Below are 19,813 nucleotides of genomic sequence, written 5' to 3'. Positions count from 1 at the left end.
CTTTCTTGTGGGTAGCTGACCAGAACTGTACATAATACTCCAAATTAGGCCTGAACAATATCTTATACAACTTCAACATAACATTCCATCTACTGTACTTAATACTTTGATTTATGAAGGCCAATGTGCCAAAAGTTTTCTTTACAACATTGTCAACCTGTGATGCCACTTTCAATTAATTATGGACCTGTATTGCCAGATCTCTTTGTTCTACCACACTCCTCAGTGCCCTACCATTCACTGTGTAAGACCAACGTTGTTTGGTCCTACCGAAGTGCAACACCTGGCATTTGCCTGCATTAAATTCAATCTACCATTCGAAGCCCATTTTTCCAGCTGGTCCAGATCCCAGTGCAAGCTTTGATAGTCTTCCTCGCTATCCACTACACCCCCAATCGTGGTGTTATTTCCAAATTTGTTGATTCAGTTAACCACATTATCATCCAGATCATTGATGTAGATCCAGCACCAATCCCTGTGACACTCCAGTAGTCACAGGCCTCCAGTCAGAGAGGCAATCATTTTCTACCACTCTCTGGTTTCTCCCACAAAGCCAATGTCTAATACAGTTTACTAATCTTGAAAGCCAAGTGACTGAACCTTCTTGACCAACCTCTCGTGCAGGACCTAGCCAAATGCCTTGCTGAAGTCCATGTAGACAACATCCACCTCCTTACCTTCATCAACGTTCCTACTAACTTCCTTGAAAGACTCTACAAGGTTGGTTAGACATGACCTACCCCACACGAGGCCATGCAGACTAACCCTAATCAGTCCATGTCTATTCAAAAACTCATATATCCAGTCCCCTAGAATACCTTCCAATAACTTTCCCACCACTAATGTCAGGCTCACTGGCAGAACAAGATTAGCTATCCTCCAATCCTCTGGTACCTCACCAGTCGCTAAGCATGATTTAAACATCTTTCTAGGGCACCTGCAATTTCTGCACTTGCCTCCCACAGGGTCCGAGGGATCTTCTCATCAGGCCTTCAGGATTTATCCACCCCAATTTGCCTCAAGACAGCAAAAACCTCCTCCCCTGTGATCTGTACAGGGTCCATGAAGTTGATGCTGCTTTGCCTCACTTCTACAGACACTGTGTCCATCTCCTGAATAAATACAGATGCAAAATAAATATTTAAGATTTCCTCCATCTCTTTTGGCTCCATGCATGGATCACCATTCTGATCTTCCAGAGGACGAATTTTGTCCCTTGCAATCCTTTTGCTCTTAACACATCTGTGGACTCTCTTAGGATTCACCTTCACCTTCTCCACTAAGGCAACCACATGCCTTCTTTTAGCCCTCCTGATTTCTTTCTTAAGTATTTTATTGCATCTTATACTCCTCAAATATTTCATTTGTTCCAACCTGCCTACATCTGCAATGCATGTCTTTTTTTCTCTGAAAGAACACCTCAATCTTTCTTGAAAACCAAACCTGTTAACTGACAAGAATATAGAAAATTCTGTACTCTGAAAATTTCACTTTTGAAGGCCTCTCACGTACCAAGTACCCTGTTGCCAGTAAACCATCAAAATTGGCTATCCTTTTTGGATTACCCCCTCCCCCTCCCACTTTCGAATCTTTTACTATCTCTTCTTTCAGTTAGTCCTGACGAAGGGTCTCGGCCCAAAAAGTCAACTGTGCTTCTTCCTATAGATGCTGCCTGGCCTGCTGCGTTCCACCAGCATTTTGTGTGCGTTGCTTAAAATTGGCCTTTCTCCAATTTAGAATCTCAACCCACGGACCAGACCTATCCTTTTACTTATTTATTTTGAAACTAATGGTATTATGATCACTAAATGCAATGTATTCCCCTACACAAACTTCTGTCACCTGCCCTGCCTCATTCCCTAATAGCAGATAGTTGTGGGAGATTTCATTATGCAGGTAGACTGGGAAAAATCAGGTTGGTGCTGATTTTGAATTCCAAGAGAGAAAATTTGTAGAATGCCTACGAAATGGCTTTCTGGATTAGCCTACTAGGAGATCAGCTATTCTGAATTGGGTGTTGTGTAATGATTTGGATTGAATTAGGGAGCTTAAGATAAAGGAAACCTTAGGAGACAGTGATCATAATATGATAGAATTCACCCTGTAATTTGAGAGAGAGAAGCTAAAGACTGATTTATCAAAGTTCAAAGTACATTTATTATCAAAGTATGGGTACTATATGCAACCTTGAGATTTGCCTCCTTAAAGGCAGGCACAAAACAAAGAAACCCAATAGAACCCATTTAAAAAAGACGCTCAAACACTCAATGTGCAGAAATCATGCAAAGAATAGAAGTAGGAAAGTAACATTTGGAACTCAAGTTCATTAAAGGAGTTCACAGCCAGAAAGCCAGTCACCGCTGCAGCCAATTCAGGAGCCCATTAGTTGTAGGCCACAGCCTCAATTCAGTGCAGAGACAAGTAAACTTCACAGAGCAGCAAGCTGAACCAGCCCTTCCCTCTCCTCCAACCCTAACACCCTGACCTTTTCAATCAGACCTGGTGCTAAAATTGTCCAAATGTTGGGCCGTACCTCACTCTTGAACCTGGGCTCTGCTGCTTCAGTGCACTCTCGGGCCCATTAATTCAGCCTGTACCCAACTTTTCCATTTCAGACTGGCGTTTAAATCGATTAAACCTTGGGCCTGGGCCAGTGCCCTGCAGTCTCAACCCTGCCTCACCTCGGTTCTGCTGCATTCAATCACCTCCGAGTCTGCTCTAGCAATGGCCAACATAGGCTCATTGCCCGCTCTTGAGCCCAGGTCCTGCCGCCTTGAATCGGTCCCTACACTCTATGCCACAACTGTCCTGCACCTTTAAGACTTCAGTTCACAACACAAAAGTGCACAGTGGTGCAGGCTGTTCAAAAGCTCAACTCCGAAAGAGAAGTTACAGACTATAGATGGCAGTGATCATATGCTGAGAAAAAAAAGTGTGATTAATGTTTTGTTTGTTTGGTTTGCTACCAGCAAGTTGTCACTGTGCTTCACCAGCACCATCGTAAACTGGAAGAGAAACTCAGTATTACAGTGGAGGATAGGAGTTACAGAGGCATGAGAGAGGGGCTGGCCAAAGTTGATTGGAAGGGGACACTAGCAGGGATGACAGCAGAGCAACAATGGCTGGAGTTTCTGGGAGCAATTCTGAAGACACAGGAATGGCACATCCCAAAGAAGAAGATTTCCAAAGGCAGGATGATATAGCTGTGGCTGACAAGGGAAGCCAAAGCCAAAACAAGAAAGGGCACATAGTACAGCAAAATTTAGTGGGAAGTTAGAGGATTAGGAACCTTTTAAAAAACCACAGGAGGCAATCAAAAAAGCCATGGGGTTGGGGGGGGGGGGGGAGGTGGAGATGGAGATGAAATACAAAGGTAAGCCAGCTAATAATATCAAAGAGGATACCAAAACTTTTTACAGACATAATAAGAGTTAAAGAGAGGTGAGAGTAGATATTGGACTGCTGGGAAATGACCCTGGAGAGGTAGTAATGGGAGATAAGGAAATAGTGGATGAGCTGAATAAATATTTTGCATCAGTCTTCTCTGTGGAAGACATAAGCAGTATGCTGGAAGTCTGTGGTGCATTTGTTATTACTAAGGAGAAGGTGCTTGGGAAACTGAAAAGTCTGAATGCAGATACGTCACCTGAACCAGACGGTCTACACCCTAGGGTTCTGAAAGAGGTAGCTGAAGAGATTGTGGAGGCATTAGTAATAATCTTTCAAACAATGGGAAATTGCAAATGTCACTCCACTCTTCAAGAAGAGAGGGAAGCAGAAGAAAAGAAATTAAAGGCCAGTTTTCCTGAACTCAGTGGTTGGGAAGATGTTATAGTCATTTGTTAAGGTTGACGTTTCCAGGTACTTGGAGGCACATGATAAAATAGGCCAAAGTCAGCATGGTTTCCTCAAGGGAAAATCTTGCCTGACAAATTTGTTGGAATTCTTCAAAAAAGTAGCAAGCAGGATTGACAAAAGAGATTCAGTAGATGTTGTTTACTTAGATTTTCAGAAGGCATTTTGACGCGGTGCCGCGCATGAGGCTGCTGAACAAGATAAGAGCCCATGGTATTACAGGAAAGATACTAGCATGTATAGAGCATTAGCTGATTGGCAGGAGGCAAAGAGTGGGAATGAAGGGGGACTTTTCTGATTGGCTGCCGGTGACTAGTGGTGTTCTGCAGAGGTTGGTGTTGGTACCGCTTCTTTTTACGTTATATATCAATAATTTGGATGACAGAAATGATGGCTCTGTGGCCCATTTTGTTGATGATACCAAGATTGGTGGAGGGGCAGACAGTGTTGAGAAAGCAGGGAGGCTGCAGAAGGACTTACACAGATTAGGAGAAAGAGCAAAGAAGTGGCAAATGGAATACAGTGTCAGGAAGTGTATGGTCATGCACTTTGGTAGAAGGAATATAAGTGTAGACTATTTTCTAAAAGGAGAGAAAATGCAAAAACCCAAGTTGAAAAGGGACTTGCAAGTCCTTGTGCAGCGTTCCCTAAAGGTTAATTTGCAGGTTGAATCTCTGGTGAGGAAGATCAAATACAATATTCGCACTAATTTCAAAAGGACTAGAATATAAAAGCAAGGATGTAGTGCTAAGGCTTTGTAAGTACTGGTGAGACCTCACTTAGAGTATTCTGAGCAGTTTTGGGCCCTTTATTTACAAAAGGATGTGCTGACATCGGAGAGGATTCAGAGGAGGTTCATGAGAATGAAGCTGGGAATGAAAGGCAATTCATATGAGGAGTGATTGATAGTTCTGGTCCTCTACATGATGGAATTTAAAAGAATGGTGGGGGGAGGATCTCATTGAAATCTTTCGAATATTGAAAGGCCTAGATAAAGTGGACGTGACAAGGATGTTTCCCATAGTGAGGGAGTATAGGACCAAAGGGCACAGCCTCAGGATAGAGGGATGTCCATTTGGTATGGAGATGAGGAGGAATTTCTTTAGCCAGAGGGTGGTCAACCTGTGGAATTTGTTGTCACAGGCAGCCGTGGAAGCCAGGTCATTGGGTGTACTTAAGGCAGAAATTGATAGGCTCTTGATTAGTCAGGGCATGAGAGGTTACAGGGAGAAGGCAGGAGAATGGGGTTGAGAGGGATAGTAAATCAGCCATGATGGAATGGCAGAGCAGACTGGATGGGCCGAATGGTTTAATGCTGCTCCTATGTCTTAAGCTCTTATGGGGAAGGAGTAGTGAACAGGTATTGAGGCCAAGATCTTATAGAGTGGTACTTATGGTTTCTGTCTTAATGATTTGGGAGTCACAAAGAAACAGAATGCTCAGCCCAGATGAGGGGAAGTGAGTAGGGACTCCAAGGGATTAGATGCTAGAGATACTCCTCCCCTCCCATCATTCTTTACCCCTCCTCAGTCTACAAATCACCTCAAATTACTATCTCACCTCTCCCCGCTCCTCTTCACACTGGTCATTTCCTTTCTCCACTCTACAACCTGATACAGGGTCGCCACTCCAAACAGCAAAAATTTCTTTCCTCCCACAGATTTTGTTTCACAAGCTGAATTTGTCTAGAAGGCTGTTTGCTACTCTAGTTTTAAAGGCAACATTTTAAAGGGAAACAGGAGGAACGCAACCTAAAGAGAATGCATACATCTCTTTACAGATAGTGGGAATGAGGTGAGAAGACATCGAAACAAAATTCAAATGAGATCCTGAACTTTATAAGCAAAATAGATAGAAAAGGCTACGAGTGTTGGAATCTGGAGCAACACACAAAAAAGCTGGAGAAAGTCAGTTGGTCAGGCAGCATCAATGGAGAGAAATACTCATTTGATATTTAGTTCAAGACCTTTCATCTGGTCCCAAAATGTTTGCAGCCATGGTATGGCAATTAAGACTGCAAAAATCTGCAGGGAGCATATTACGGTGATAGCCTCCCATCACTGCATTTTGTCGACACTTCTCCCTCAGAATAGCAGCCAACATCATCAAAGTCCCATCCACCCATCTCCCACTCCATCCAGCAGAAGTTTCAAAAGCTTGAAAGAACACAGCAGCAGGCTAATGGATAGTCTCCATCCTGCTGTTATAAGACTATTGAACAGTCACCTTGTAAAATAAGATGGACTCTTGACCTCCCAGTCCATCTTATCATGGTCCTTGCACGTTATTGTGTGCTTGCACTTCAGTTTCTTTGTAACTGTAACACTTTATTCTGCATCTTATTATTGTCTTTCCCTTGTACTACTTCAATATAATGATATAATAAAATGATCTGTTAGAGTTGTTGGGGAAGGCTTAAACTAATTTGCAGAGAGATGGGAACCAGAGTGAAGGACTCGGGATAGGACGGATGGTAAAAAAGCAAAGATAGCATGCAGTCAGACTGTCAGGAAGGGCAGGCAGATGACAGGACAAAATTGCAGCCAGCAGGGTGAGCATCAGTGCAGTAGGGATGGAAAATCAAAACAATTAGCAAATACAGCACTCTAACTCAATGCACTGAATATAAGAAATAAGGTGGATGATCTCGTTGCACTTTTACAGATTGTCAGGTTTGATGTTATGGCCATCACTGAATCGTAGCTGAAGGATGAATGTCCAAGGTTACGCATTGTAATGAAGGGATAGGAAGGTAGGCAGAGTAGGTGGTGTGGCTCTGCTGGTAAAGAATCGCATCAAATCATTAGAAAGATGTGACATAGGATCAGAGGATGTTGGATCCTTGTGGGTTGAGTTAAGAAAATGCAAGAGTAAAAGGACCCTGATGACAATTATATATAGGCCTCCAAACAGTAGCTGGGATCTGGTCCACAGATTACAATGGGAAATAGAAAAGGCGTGTCAAAAGGGCAATATTATGATATTCATGGGAGATTCTAACATGCAGGTTAATTGGGAAAATCAGGTTGGTAATGGATCTCAAGAGAGTGAATTTGTTGAATGCATGTGAGATGGTTTTTTTAGAGCAGTTTGTTGTTGAGCCTACTAGGGTATCAACTATACTGTATTGAGTGTTATGCAATGAACCAGATGCAATTAGGGAGCTTAAGATAAAGGAACCCTTAGGAGACAGTGATCACAATATGATTGTGTTCAACTTGAAATTTGATAAGGCGAAAGTAAAGTTCATGTAGCAGTATTTCAGTGGAGTAAAGGAAATTACAGTTTTATGAGAGTGGAGCTGGCCAAAGTAAATTGGAAGGAGATGCTGGCATGGATGACAGCAGAGCAGCAATGGGTCGTGTTTCTGGAGAAAAAAAAGAGTAAGATACAAAATAGATGTATTCCAATAAAGAAATACTCAAATGGCAAAATAGTACAAATGTGGCTGACAAGGGAAGTCAAAGCTAATGTAAAAGCACAAGAGAGGGGATACAACAAAGCAAAAATTAGCAAAGATAGAGGATTGGGAAGCTTTTAAAAACCTACAGAAAGCAACTAAAAGATGCATTAAGAGGAAAAAATAGAATATGAAAGCAAGCTAACAATCAATATAAAGGTGAATAGAAAAAGCTTTTTCAAGTATATAAAAATAAAAGGGAGATGAGAGTGGATAGAGCACTGCTAGAAAATGGGGCTGGAGAAATAATAACCAGGCACACGGAGATGGCAGGTGAACTAAATGAGAATTTTGTATCAGTCTTCACTGTGGAAGACATTAGTAGTGTGCCAGATGTTGAAGGGTGTGAAGGAAGAAAAGTGAGTGCAGTTACTATTACAAGGGAAAAGGTGCTCAAAAAGCTGAAAGACCTAAGAGTATATAAGTCACACGGACCAGAGGAACTGCATCTTAGGGTTCTGAAAGAGGTAGTGGTAGAAATTTTGGTGGCATTAGTAATGATCATTCAAGAATCATTGGACTCTGGCATGGTTCCTGAGGACTGAAAAATTACAAATGTCACTCCACACTTTAAGAAAGGAGGAAGGCAGGAGAAAGGAAATTATAGACCAGTTAGCCTGACCTCAGTGGTTGGGAAGATGTTACAGTCAATTGTTAAGGATAAGGTTATGGAATACTTGGTGACACAGGACAAGATAGGACAAAGTCAGCATGGTTGCCTTAAGAGAAAATCTTGCCTTATGAACCTGTTGGAATTCTTTGAGGAGATTACAAGTAGGATAGATAATGGGGATGCAGTGGATGTTGATATTTGGATTTTCAGAAGGCCTTTAACAAGGTGCCACACATGAGGCTGCTTACCGTGTTAAGAGCCCATGGTGTTATAGTAAAGTTACTGGCATGGTTAGAGCATTGACTGATTGGTAGGGGGCAATGAGTGGGAATTAAAGGATACTTTTCTGGAGATGCACATCCACTCAAATCAGTGGGGACTCATTGGTATTAACTCCACTGTCCAAAACTTGACAAAGCCTCACAGCCTAGGTGATTTAGTGTTTGCCTAAATATCTCCTAAAAGCTGTCAGCAACTCTACTTGCACCACTCTCTCCAGCATTACATTTCAGGCACTCAAATCTCTCTTGATTAAAAAAAAGCTCCCCCCTCAGATCCACACTAAATCCCTTATCCCCTTACCCAAAATCCACATCATCTAATCTTAGACTGATGGGAGACCTGATATCATGGACCATTCAGAAAGCTGATGGTGGAGGGGAAGCTGTTCATAGAACTCTGAGTGTGGGTCTTCAAACTCTTGTACTTCCTCCCAGATGATAGCAATGAGAAGAGAGCATGTCCCAGATGGTTAGGGTCCTTAATGATCGATACCATCTTCTTGAGGCAGCACCTATTGAAGACATCTTCGATGGTGGCAAGGATCTGATATGGGGAATAGTCTCTTGCAGACTACCATACCAATACCCCCCATAATTTTATATATCTCAGTTATGTTTTTTCTTAACCTCCTCTGCTCCAGACCTAGCTTCTACAGTCTCTCCTCATAACTGAAATACATCTCTACAGGTAACATCCTGGTGAACCTTGTCTATACCCTCTTCAATGTAATTAACATTGAATAATGGTCAGACATTGGTACAATTTAAAACCAAATCACAAAGCATTTAATGATAACTGAAGAACTTCCATTTTGTACCATTCCTTCCATTGCCCCTTACTACAGGGCTGAAAACACAAAAGCCTGAAAGCATGTATCACCAGTCTCAAGGACAGCTTCTGTGTCACTGTTATGGGACTGCTGCATGGTCCCCAATACGATAAGATAAATCCTTGACCTCATTGTGGCCCTTACACCTTATTGTCTACGTACACTGTATTTTCTCTGTAACTCTAACACAGTATTCTGCAATCTATTATTGCTTTTCCCTTGTGCTACTTCAAAGTACTGTTGTTTTGAAATTATCTATATGGATGGAATCCAAATCCAAGTATATATGACAATAATAGACCTTCCACCATTTCTAATTGTCATTACAAGGGGAATTGTGTGACAATATAGTCTCACAGTTGGCAAGTAACCCATATGACTAAGCAGTTCCTTGCTGAAGAGTGTGATATTTTGATCAATATTACACTTTCTTCTCCAAATAGGGCTCCAGATTTCTTCACATATGAAAGAGGCTGAGCAGTATGAGTTCAAAGTCTTGCAGAAAGAGAATTAAATAATACATTGCTTCCCAAATTGTAATATTCCTACTTGAATCAACCTCAATTATATTCTCAGAATAGAGATTCAACCCACAGTTTTTGGCTTGAACACAAGGAATTGCCTTTAGGTCAATCCATTGCATAACTTTCATTTTAATTCTCCAACTTACTCTCCTGCTAACCACTCTGCCATTAAGCGCTGTACATTGCTACAGCAAAATTCAGTGTAAACCCAAGGAATAGCACCTCATCTTCTGACTGGGCACACTGTAGCCTGATTCAACACAGTTTCATCGTGTCGTAGCTTCAGGCAATCATCGATTTCTTGTAGCCGTGTTCATATGTTTTCCTTCTGGCTATTTGTTTTCTGTGTTGGATCTCCTGTAGGCTCACTTGTAATTCACTTTTCTCTTCATTGCTCTCTTGGCTCCATCACCTCTTTTGTACTTTAATTCTTCCTCCCCTTCAGCCTATCACAGAATCTCTGCAGTAAAGGTAGATCAGGATAAATGTTTTCACTCCAAGTCTAGTGAATCTTTGGAGTTCTCTACCCTTGAGTGCTGTGCATGTTCCATCGGTGAATTCATTCAATACAACGATAGGCAGATGTTTAGTTAAAAGGAAATCATGGTGTGCCCTGATAATACAGTAAAATGGTGCTGAGATCAAAGGCCAGCCTTAATATTTGGAGGAAAGGTTCCAGAGGTAAAAAAAAGGGTCTCTTTGCTCCTATTTCTTATGATTTTATGTTATTTTTGAATGATGGTCATGCTCCTCTAAGGTCATGTTTAAACATTAAACTTAGGAGAAGAATTAGGCATTCAGCTCATCGACTCTACTCTGCCATTCAATCGTGACTGGCTTTTTTTTTCTCAGCACCAATTATCCCTCCCAACTTCCAAACTATTTTGAACTCTTTGGAAAAACGGAAGGAAAGTGCCTTCTAATCCCAAACACAAAGACTGAAATGGCAAACACATAGCCTACTGTGCAGATGAGATGGGTTGGATTTCTGGTGATGCTTACAAAGAAGTTCTTGATTGGGTTGTCAGAATTCCCATAAAGTTTCTCCAGAGTTTGTTGACATAGAACAGAGGAGCCTGGGAGTACAAGTGCATAGTTCATTGAAAGCATCACAGGTGGTGAAGAAGGCTATTTGTCATGCTGGTCTTCATCAGTCAGGGTAATGAGTGTAGGAGTTGGGACATTATGTTTCAGTTGTACAACTGTAGTATTGTGCGCAGTTCAGTTTCCCTGTTATAGGAAAGACATCACTGAGCTGTAAAGAGTGAAAAGAACATTAAGGATGACTCATAGGGGTGGAGCTAAGTCATGATGGTGCTAAACAGCAACATCTTTGGAAACAGCTCTATTTCTATCTTTGATATCTCGTTTTTTTCCTTTTCAAGGTTCTTTTGAGGACCCTGACCTGGAGTTACTCTGACTTCGATTCTTTGTGGGAATGAGACCCGCTCTCAGGGCCTCACGACCGGCCGCTTTTTGATATTCCAAGCACACGGCCTGGAAGACTAGCGTGGCTTCAGGGTTCGGGATTTTCATGGCTCTGGAGACGTGCTGATTCTAGGCCGGTGCCCCTGACTGAAGCGTCGCGGGAGAACATGGAACATTGGGAGCAGTGGGTTGTGTGGTCGGAGAGCTGCGCCTTTCTGGGGCCGACTCTCTGGGCGCAGAGCTCAAAAAAAGCGACGCAACAGACTTTTAACAGCGTAAATCAGTGAGTTGTTTGTTATGTCTTCCTCTGGCTGTGAAATGGGGACACCTTTCCCCCTTAATAGGGAGAGTGCCTGTGGTATGTCGAATTACCGGGTGAACGAGTAGTCTTAGTCTGTGTCTCTATTGATGCTTTGCTATACGTTTGAGTGCTCGGAGGGGGGGCGGATGCTGTTGGTTTTTTGCTGGTGGGGAGGGGTTGTTGCCTTGCTGCTGCTTGTGCATGGGAGGGGGGTTTTGGGTTTCTAAAGTTTCACTGTCATTCATTCATTGGGGCACTCTCCTGTTTTTGTGGATGTTTGCGAAGAAAACTAATTTCAGGATGCACATGGTATACATTTCTCTGACATTAAATGTACCTATTGAAACCTACTGATAAACTTGCTAGGACTCAAGGGCCTAAGTTATCAGAAGATGTACAGCCAGCTAGGACTTTATTCACTAGAATGTAGGCGATGACATTATGGAGGTGTATGAAATTGTGAGGTTTGATGAATGCACACAGTCGTTTTTCCCCAGGAAAGGAAACAAAAAACTAGAAGGCATAGGTTTAAGGTGAGACTTAAAAGGGACTAGGGGATGCAATGCAGAGCGTGGCAAGTGTATGGCCAGTGAATATAGGTGAAACAGGATCATTAACAACATTAATATAGGTGAAACAGGATCATTAACAACATTTAAAAGACATGGATCGGAAAGGTTTAGAGCAGGACTTCTCATCCTGGGGTCCATGGACCCCTTGGTTAATAGTCAGTTTCAATGGCATAAGAAGGGTTGGGAACCCCTGACTTAGAGGGATATGGGTCAAACACACGGGTATCTTGGTCAACATAGACAAAATTACTCTATGAATCTAAAAAGAAAAGTTTAAGAAAACAATTAGTTATTTGTTTAATATACTTAGATAAAAAATAGTTATCATTCAATATATTCCTATCAACAGAGTCACCAAGTCACGGGGAGATACAGCACAGAACCAGGCCTGTGATGGTGTACCCAATCTAGAGCCCAAAATGCAATGCAGGACTTCAAGTCCTATAGTTGTAGATGTCAGTAAGTACCCTCACTTTAGGAAGATAATCCTATATCAATTTATAATTCAGGGACTTAGTTACTTAACTACTTTGGTATTTTTTCTAAAGGGATTTACTATCAACAATTGCTATTTCAAGTGGTGAGTCACCCCTCCTAACCAAACAGGAGATACTCCCAGCTACAAAGCAGATTAATCACAGTTGTTTTATTTTAAGTGGAACAAATTTATTTTGAGGAATAATACTAAAAGAGATTAAAATTCTACAAAGGACTTCCAACCACACATACAATTCTAACAAACTAGAAACCCGTACCAATGAGTTGTAGACGAACATGTCATCTGTTGCAAAAAGGAAGCTCTAGGAAGAAATCCTTCTTGGGTCAAGGCTGAGGAGTGAACTCTGTGTCTTTATCTCTGTCACTCCTACCCACCTTTATTACCTTCTAATATTTATATATCTTTTTCCTAGTCAGCTAATAACTTTATCTGCATGTGATATTTTCACAATTGCATTGATCAGGTCAGATGGCAGAGCCTTAGGCTATTGGGCAATGTTGCTTCTCCTGTTTTGGTTGCAGTCTCAAGTAGGTCAACAATAGGCATCCTCAGCCTGGGCAATATTGTTTTGCAAGAGGATGGATAAACGATTCTCGTTAAAAATGAGCAATAAACATCTTGAACCCTGAGCATTTTTTCTATTATGCTAAAAAGCTGACTTTAACAAAAACCCTCCTGACGCTGACTAGTGAATATCCATCACAAGCCTTTCAGCCCATTGAGTTACACAGACCAGCAGCCAACCATTTACACCAATCTCAATTCCTCTTCTAATTCCTCCACCTCCACTAACCTCATGTCAATCCTCAGCCATGCACCTACACAATTTAAAATAACAATTAGACAATTCCAGCTTGCAATTGGAGAACTGCCTTTTGGTGAGATGTCAACACATGTAGAAGCTGCCAACAATGCTAAATCCAGCCAGTAGGAAAATGGGAAACAAAATGGTCTGGCAGAAATGTCTGTAAAGGACTCAAAATTGCACTGTTACAATCATTCAATACGACTGCCCCCTCAAGACAAATCAACAAGCATGAAAACCTTGGCCTCAATACTTCCTTATGCAATTAGATCATCAATTTCCTCAACCAGTTCAGATTGGCATCTCCTCCATAATCTTCATCAGCAAAGGTGTGTGCTTAGTTCCCTGCTCGACTCATTTTACACTTATGACTGTGTGGCTAAGCACAGTTCCAATGCCATATTTAAGTTTGTTGATGACGCCACTGTCGGCTGAATCAAAGGTAGTGATGAATCTGCTGACTCAATGTCAGCAAGACCAAAGAGCTGATTATTGACTTCAGGAGGAGGAAATCAGAAGTCCATGAGCCGGTCCTCTTCAGGGAATCAGAGGTGGAGAGGGTCAAGAGTGGAGATTCCTACAAAAGGTAGTGGATAAAGCCCAGATCATTATGAATAAAGCCCTCTCCACCAGCGAGCACATCTACATGGAACAGTGTCACAGGAAAGCAGCACCCATCATCAGGAATCCCCACCACCCAGGTCATGCTTCTTCTCACTGCTGCCATCAGAAAGAAGGCACAGGAACCTCAGGGCTCGCAGCACCAGGTTCAGGAACAGTTATTACCCCTCAACCATCAGGCTCTTGAACCAGAGAGGATAACGTCACTCAGTTGCACTTGCCCCATCACTGGAATGTTTCCCCAACCAAAGGACTCACTTTCAACGACTCTTCTCATGTTCTCAGTATTTATTGCTTATTTATTATTATTATTAAAACATAAAAACATTTTTCTCAGCTCAAGCTGGCAAAGCCTGAGATGTGAGCATAGCCAAGCACACTCATTTGTCAATTGCTAGGAACTTACGGACTGTTCTAGTGGTGTTTAGTATTGTGGCTTTCTGAAGGATTACATAGATATTACTGTGCAGCCCTAATTGTTTAATGCTATTGTGTAGTGCCTTTGGGATGATACCAGTAGTAGATATTAATATCTGGACAATATATACCCTGTTCTTGTACCAAAGTCTTTCAATTTCCCAAACAAAAGAAAATCTGCAGATGCTGAAAATCCAAGCAACACACACAAACTGCTGGAGGAACTCAGCCGGCCGGGCAGCATCTAGGAAAAAAGTACTGTCGATATTTTGGCTGAAACTCTTCGGCAGGACCCCTTTTAATTCAGCATATTTCTGGTGTTTTTCATTTATTCATTTCTGCATTTCTACCTAGTCCTGTATTGCCACAAGGAACCCTTCTGCTTCTGGGAAGATGTCTCCAACTCTGTGTCAGGCGCTTAATGCTTCCTTGTTGACATTTTGTCTGCTCAGATTGTGGGAATGTCTTCCATTGGTTAACTTTTTCTTCAAAAGTGACAAATTCCTTCATTTTTCTGGATTGTACTCTCATTTAAGTTTACTTCTTATCAGAATTGCAGATACTCAACGTGGAGTACTGAATCCTGTTCTTGTTGATGAAAATATATGATTAGAAGTTTTATCTGACTGTTATGTAGATTTTTAATACTGGTTATTCCTTTTCCTATTCCTCATTATTATTGTTATTTCTTTCTTTCTTTCTTTTTTGTATTTGCACATTCTGTTGTCCTTTGCACACCGGTTATCCACTCTGATGCAGTATTTCATTGATTCTATTATGGTGACTGAATTTATTGTGTATTCCTGCAAGAAAGTGAATCTCGGGGTTATATATGGTGACACATTTGCACTTTAATAATAAATTTACTTTGAACAAGCCAATGCATGAATGAAATCACCAAAGAGTTACTGGTAGATACAAAGCAGCTTCTCTATTCGACAAAACCAGGTACAGCAGGCATCATATGGAGACGCTTTCGGTGAAAAGTTCTGCTGGCCCAGCGTGGGGCTAGATACAGTATTTATTTGCTAAACGCAAAGGACAGTTCCATATTTACAAAGTATAGACAATGCTTTCTTTTAAAGCTACACACAAACTTCACATCTTCAGATTTGCATCCATCCCACAGGCGCCAGTAGCGTCTGGATTGGGATCCACAGCTTTTAGGAATCTATTGTTCCAAACTGAATCCACAATACATTTACTTGGTATTTTATGTGCTAAGCATAAAGGACAATTCCATATCTACAAAGTATAGATAATGCTTTCTTTGAAACTACATGCAAACTTCACACCTTCTGGTTCATATCCATCCCGCAGACACCAACATCGTCTGTGGACTAGGATTCACAGCTTTTAGGAAATGCATTGTTCCAAATTAAATCCACAATACATCATCAAGGAACCGAAGACTGGTAGCCAAATCCATTTCCTAAATGAAAATGACCTAAACCCAAAAGTCCTCTAACATGCAATTTGAGGTTAAACCCATGACTCCACTACATGAACTGACAGCGCCCCCTCCTGGCCTAAAAGGAGCATTGCATGTAGTTCACTGGATGAATGTAGACATAAGATGCTACAGATGCTGGAATCTGGAGCAACGCATAATTACTCAGACACTCCTCCCACAGTTCCCTTCCCCACCTTCCTCCGTTTATTCCACGCCCCACTATCCTCTCCTATCAGAGTCCATCATCTTCAGCCTTTTGGCACTACCTTATTATTCCTTTGTTTTTGCTCTGCTTTTTAATTTTGTAAAACATAGTAAAATTATGCCTTTGCACTGTACTGCTGCTCCCTCTAAAGAGCAAATTTCACATCATCTAAATCTGATTCTGATTCTACCCATCACTGCCCAACTTGTGACATCATTCCTGTCTTCACCTGCCTTTCATCCCCTCCCTCCACCTATTACCTGCCAGCTCTTCTCCTTCTATATTGGCCATCTCCTCTCTTCCTTCACAGTCCAGTGAAGGGTGTCAACTCAAAATGCCAACTGTCTATTACCCAATAAAGATGCTGTATGAGCTGCTAAGTTCCTTCAGTGTTTTGTGTGTTGCACTGTATGGATGTGACAATTAAAACGCCTCGAGTAGCATGCACAAAATCCCAATAAAGGGTCTTGGCCTAAAATATTGACTGTTTATTTTCCCTTCCATACGTGTAGCTGACTTGCTGAGTTCCTCCAGCGTTTTGCGTGTGTTGCTCAAAGTATCCATCATCTGCAGAATCTCGTGTGTGGACAACATCTTGAGTTCTGAGCATCATTTGCAGATCCCAGAGACATTTCTTGAGCTCCAGCAGTGACTCCTGATCGGAGGTGGATGGAACTGTTTTGTTTTGGGTTGCAGGCATCTCTGGCAAGTGCTACATTTATTGTCTAATCCCTAATGGCACGTTCTTGAACCATTGCAGTCCTTCTGATGAGAAGTACTTCCATGGTGTTATTGACAGGGAATTCAAGGAATTCCGTGACAATGAAGGGCTGATCATACACGTAAGATGAACTCTTGATCTCCCACTCTACCTCATCTTGGCCCTAACACTTTATTTGTCTACATGCACTGCAAATTCTTTACACCTGCTGCACAATATTCTGCATTTGGTTTTCTATTTACTACCTTTATACATTTCAGTATTAAATGTCTAACTGGATGGCATGTAATCAGAAGGTTTTCATTTTTCATTGTATCTCGGTACGTGTGACAGTAATGAACAAATTCCAATCACAATGCATTAATGCAAATGATGGAATTTGTTGAGAGTGGAAGGTGGAGCAGGGAATCAAATAAAGGAAGTGGAGTGGGAAAATGGGAATTGTAGGGAGAGGAGACCCACTAGATGGAGCGTGGGTGAAGGTCAGATAGAGTGGGTGGAGGAGGGGAAAAAGCAGGTGATGGTGGGTGTGTGGGTTGTGGTGGATGTTCTAATGTATGGATCTATTTCAGCGCAATGACCCCTCTTAGCACTGATTATGAGCTGATAACCACACATAACTAGGGATGCAGTTAAGGTGGATGGTCAGTTTTTTCCCAAGCAGGCTAAAACAAGAGGGTATCAGTTTAGGGTGAGGGAGAAAGATTTAGAAGATACCCGATGGGCAACTTTTTCTCACAGAAGGTGATGGGTGTATGGAACCAGCTGCCCGAGGAAGTGGTAGGGGTAGGTACAAACACAATGTTTAAAAGACATCTGGACAGGTACATGGATAGGAAATGTTTAGAGGTATAAGGAAGAAATGAAGAAAAATGGAATGAGTTCAAATGAAAATAAAGATAAAGATTAGCTTTATGTGTCACATGTGCATTGAAACAATGAAATGCATCGTTTTCATCAATGGGCAACACAGTCCAAGTAAGTGCTACGGGCAACCCGCAAATATCGCCACGCTTCTGGCGCCAACAATGCATGCCCACAACTTACTAATCCTAAACCGTACATCTTCGGAATGCAGGAGGAAACTGGAGCAACTGAAGGAAACCCTCATGGGAACGGGGAGAATGTAAAAACTCCTTATAGACAGCTGTAATGTATGGATCTATCTCTTTCAGTGCAATGACTCCTCTTAGCAATAACTATTGACTGATAACTTACCCTGTTGCTCTCTCTTGCTGCAAAGTGAACGTACCAGTTAACCTCACCACCATGTGAGTGCTTTTATTTAACTGATATAGTTTTACAGACACAACCAATTGGCAGTGAGCACGAACCTGAATGTCAGCGAATATCACCAACTGACCAACACTTGCAGGATGATAGAATTTGGAAGGGTGAGGGACAGAGAGAGGAAAGAGTGGATCAGTACAGAGAAGGCCATCATGGGTGCTAACAAAGGGACGCGTGACAGACACACAACTAGCAAAGTTAAAGTGAAAATAACATAACGATGGCTTTAATCAGGAAAGATGAAAAATTTGATAGTGCTAATGAGGACTGGGAATCGTATATCGAGAGGGTTGAACTATTGTTCTGAGAACAACATGGATGAGGAAAAGAAAGTCTCCATGCTTTTCAGCTTAATGGGTGCTAAAACGTACAGGCTTTTACGCAACTTAATAACTCCTGAAAAGCCAGCAAGCAAGACGTTTGATGAAATTGCTGCAAATTTACAAAATCACTTGAGCCCTAAACCATTAGTAATAGCTGTAAGATTTAGATTTCACAAAAGGATCAAGTCAAAGGATGAAAGCATTTCTGAATATGTTGCAGGAATGCGCAAGCTTGCCCATAAACTTAAAGATGGACATTCTGATGCATAAAGGGACAGGCTTGTATGTGCAACGCAAAGTTAAAGTACTCAAAAGAGGCTATTTACAGAAAGAGACCTAACCTTAGAATGGGCGTTGGCATTACAATATCTTTGGAGACTGCAGCAAAGGATGCAGCAGAGATACAGAAAAAGAGGTTAGAATATGAAATGCACAAAATTTGCCCTGAATGGTGCAAAAACCCAAAACTGTTATCGATGTGACAAATCCTCCCATGATGCAAATGACTGTTGCTTCAAAGAATAGGTTTTCAAAAAGTGTCACAAACTAGGTCACATAGAGAGAGTGTGCAAGTCAGACAAAAAGCACAACCAAAAAGTAAAACTACACAGTGTGAAAAGTTTCAAGCACAAAACTAAACAAATGCATAAAGTGACTCAATGTGCAACTGAATCAGATAACACAGAGTCTGACAAAGATGAGCTGTTATGCCTAGAACTGCATAGCATTACTGAAGCAGATTGCAAAATCATATGGATCACAACAGATGTGTCTTATGTAAAACTGAAAATAAAGCTGGATACAGGGTCAGCTTTGTCTGTAAATTCTGAGGCTGACTACAATAGACTGTTTTGTAAGTTACCATAAGAAAAGACCTCAGTTAGACTGAAGACCTACACAGGGAAAAAAGTGTCTCTCAAACACAAACTGAAAGTAAACATGACATATGGAGGCAAAACATAGCAGTTAGAGTTTTATGTGTTGAAAAGTGGAGGGCCAGTACTTCTCGGATATGAATGGTTGAGAAAAATCCAACTACTGGCACATAATCAAAGCTCTCAATGTGTCATCAACAGGCAGCTGCAGCCCAAAAGAAAGTGCAGTATTAAATTGCAAGCAGAAAAGCTGAAAACTACAGAACGACTAAAGGTGGGCAGATATGGGGCAGCTGCAGTTTAATATGGATGAATTTGAATGTTAACTCAATGTTACCACATTCAAAGTGTTTTAATACCACAGGGATCTTGGGAGTCCTGGTGCATAAGTTCTATATAGAGTTCAGTCTTGTTCACCACGTTAAGCAACATTTGTGTATTAGATTTATAAATCAATAAAAAGGAATGAAAATGTCAAGGTCCGTCTACAGATCAATATTTTTGCAGATCAGTAGGCAATTCATATCTAGTGTTATTCCACTTCCATACAGTTGCAAGGGTACCAATGGACTTTCCAGTTTAGCTTAGTAACACACAAATCCCTGTGGCTACGTGGGATTTTCCCCCAGGTGCTCCACTTTCCCCATACATCCCAAAAACATGCAGGTTGTTAGATTAATTGGAGGTTGTAAATCACCCCAAGCAGTAGAACTTGGGGGGGGTGTGTATGGGAATTTGGG

At 41.5% G+C, this 19,813-nt stretch overlaps 1 long non-coding RNA gene across 1 annotated transcript in view; it reads left to right on the top strand.

The window, feature by feature from the left end:
- The first annotated feature begins 11,071 nt into the window (after positions 1–11,071).
- Positions 11,072–19,813, top strand: part of LOC140732763 (uncharacterized) — a 31,005-nt gene continuing 22,263 nt past the window's right edge. Inside the window, exon 1 of the long non-coding RNA XR_012100126.1 lies at positions 11,072–11,274. This is a non-coding gene — a long non-coding RNA (uncharacterized lncRNA). The remainder of the gene's footprint in view (positions 11,275–19,813) is intronic.

This window comes from Hemitrygon akajei, chromosome 9, assembly GCF_048418815.1.
Source record: "Hemitrygon akajei chromosome 9, sHemAka1.3, whole genome shotgun sequence".
NCBI classification, from domain to species: domain Eukaryota; kingdom Metazoa; phylum Chordata; class Chondrichthyes; order Myliobatiformes; family Dasyatidae; genus Hemitrygon; species Hemitrygon akajei.
This window is presented reverse-complemented; position numbering and strand designations above follow the sequence as displayed.